Source organism: Octodon degus, unplaced genomic scaffold (assembly GCF_000260255.1).
Source record: "Octodon degus isolate 3935 unplaced genomic scaffold, OctDeg1.0 scaffold00168, whole genome shotgun sequence".
Classification (NCBI taxonomy): Eukaryota; Metazoa; Chordata; class Mammalia; order Rodentia; family Octodontidae; genus Octodon; species Octodon degus.
This window is the reverse complement of record NW_004524744.1, coordinates 5,304,308-5,307,261: the sequence shown is the minus strand read 5'-3', so window position 1 is coordinate 5,307,261 and position 2,954 is coordinate 5,304,308.

Genomic DNA, 2,954 nt, shown 5'->3' with positions numbered 1-2,954 from the left:
CCAATTTGTTTTGTGTTAGTGTCCTTTGCACTTGTTATGAGTGGGCTTAGGTTCTGAGATTGCATTTTGCTCCTTCTCGTTGTCATTTTGTGTAGCACTGTCTTCTGACCTTTGTTGTAGATCTTTGTTTCAGTTATAGCCTTAACACATACTGAAGTTCAGGTGTAGATCTACAAAGTTTGGATTTATCCAGCTGTGCCTGGCTTGGGTCTGGCTGCTGTGCTCAGTTCCTTCCTGCTGCTGTCCTTGGGGGTGAACCTGTTGTGCCCCTCTGGCAAGATGTTCTGTTCCTGGAATAGCTGGGTGGTTCTGTCCCCTACACTCTCTGTAGGGATTGCAGCTGCAGGGTTTCACCTCAGGCCTGTATGCCAAGCCTGAGCTGAGTCTGGAGGGGACAAGGTGGAGTAGAGGGGAGAAGCAACTCTCCCACACACTCACCGGGCCTGGACTAGGACTGGGTCTGGGGCTTCCCAGAACGCGGCAGAAATTCCTACTCAGTGGGTGGGGTGAGGGAGGTGCTGCGGAGTGGTGGGGGGAGTCCCAAGGGGGTGGAAGAGGGTCTCACCCGCTCTGCGCCTGGGCTGGGATGATTAGTTCCCGCCAGCACAGGGTAGCTGGAAGCTCTTCCATACACTCACAGGGCCTGGCCTAGGACTGGGTCTGGGGTTCCTGGAACATGGCAGAAATGCCTACTTGGTGGGCCCCCATGCACTTATTGACTCAACTCACACAACCAGCTCTCCACGCACCCATTCTGTCACATGTCCACCATATGTCCACCTATACGTACATCCACCCATGCACCAGTTCCTCTATGCATTAATTTTCACAACAGTATTTATAAGACATTTCTTTGTAAGTGTATTATAAAAACAGAGTTAATCAAGGAGCTAAAGACAGATAGAAAGCAAATCACACTTTATTTTAAAATCTAATACATTTCCTTGGCCCAAATCCCTCAATATATACAGTTATCTTAGCAGTAGATTTTAAACAATGGCTGAGGTGGCTACGAGTGTAGGAACATGGAACCATTTTGCCTATTTGCCAAGATCTTAGCTAGGCAATGTAAATCCTTAACCTGAAGAGTCTCACCACGAATGACTCATTCAATCCTTTCCTCTCGTATTTCTTGGCATCTTCTTCATGATGCTCTCTAGCCAGTAAACTGAGCTACTTGAAATTTCTCCAACCATGTCTTTGATTATACTTCTTCCACCTGGATTGTGTACCTTGTTTGTGCTATTTATCTAGATCATAGCTTAGCTCAGCTCTTTCTTCTCTGAGAAAATCTTCTGATTTCATCTCCCCTACACTTCTCCTGTGGAGCTCATCATTTTTGACCTTGTTTTCTGGTTATTTATGGGTAAGTATGATCTCACCGATTTTAAGCCCCCAAGGAAAATGAAGCTTCCACCTGATTTATCATTGCATCCTTCATAGTACCCATGGAAGAGCAGGCAGAACATATTTCAGGAATGAATGAATGAACCTATCTATACTTCTGATTGAATGAAGACTTTACATGGGCTGATTTTAGGAATACCTGAGGGAGGGATTTGAGACTAGGAAATGTCTAGTGCTTATAAACTGCCAGGTTAGTTGTACTAGTGGATTTATTGATGAATCCTTTGTAAAATATTTTGCTGTACCTTGAGTGGAAGATGTTAGTATTTTTTAATGTAGCTTATCAAGTATAATATAATTTATCAAAACATGCAACACCATGAAGTATTTTTAATTGGAATAAACCATTACATATTTTTTACACAGAAATTTAGAAATCTAACCATATACAGCATTGTAGCAGGACAGTCCTATGACATTTTTTTTCTTGTTTTTATTTATTACCCTTTTTTAAAAGCAAACATTTGCTTGAAAGATAGTATAACAGTAATTGATATGACATGACAAACTACATAGTTAGAAGACCAGAATGACAGGCATTCCAAGCATGCCTCAAAGTGAGAACTTAAGGATTAAATAATGAAGAGAGGGCAAGGAGAAAAGCTAGGAAACATGACAGGGGCAAAACCATACATTTATAAGCACAAGGTGGTTAAGGCAATGATCCTGAAAATCTTCAGCAAGTTTTTGAAACTAGCAGTTAATCAGTAGGGTTCTCACCATGACTAACTATATAGTTTGTTTTTTAAGTGGATGTGATAAAAGTAATTTTTAATAGGCTGTTGCTATGTAGTTTGGGCTGGCCTTGAACTCATGGTGATCCTCCAGCCTCAACCTTCCAATTGCTAGGATTACGGGCACCTGCCACCACTCCTGACATTATTAATATAATTAAAGGGTGGCTTTCTGTAGTATAAGCTGATAAACTAATATATCTTTCCTGTTAGATATATTTATTCTCATATTATCTTTTTTTTCTGCAAATTTTCCTTTTATAAATAGTCAATTCAATGTCAGATCTGTAAAGAATCACACAGAGTTGAAACTATTGTCCAGGTAAAATTTCTGCTACTTGCTTTCCAGATTGTGTTGGAGACACAACACATACTATCAGCAAACTTCTTACCTACCCTGTAGAACCAAAGGAAACTATACTTTGGTTACTGTTCTTGTCATTCTTTTGTCTGAAACACAATATAAATTCTCAATCATATCAAAGAGAGAGAAGAAAACACTGACTCATCAGATGGTTATAGGAATTGTCCTGAGTTAAAGACAAAAATGCCAAGAAGATAGCTGAGCAGCGTAAGTGCCTGCCTGTCAAGCCCAGGTCCTGAGTTCCAGCCCTGATACCAAGGGGAAAAAAAGATAAAGACAAGAATGGATTTGTGAACTTGGGTGGGGTGGCAGGAAGATTCTTGCAAGTTCAAGACCAGTTTGGGCTACAAAGTAAGCTAAAGGCCAGACTGAACTGCATAGTGAGACCCCAGATCAAAAAAAAAAAAGAAAGGAAGGAAGAAAGAAAGAAAGAAAGAAAGAAAGAAAGA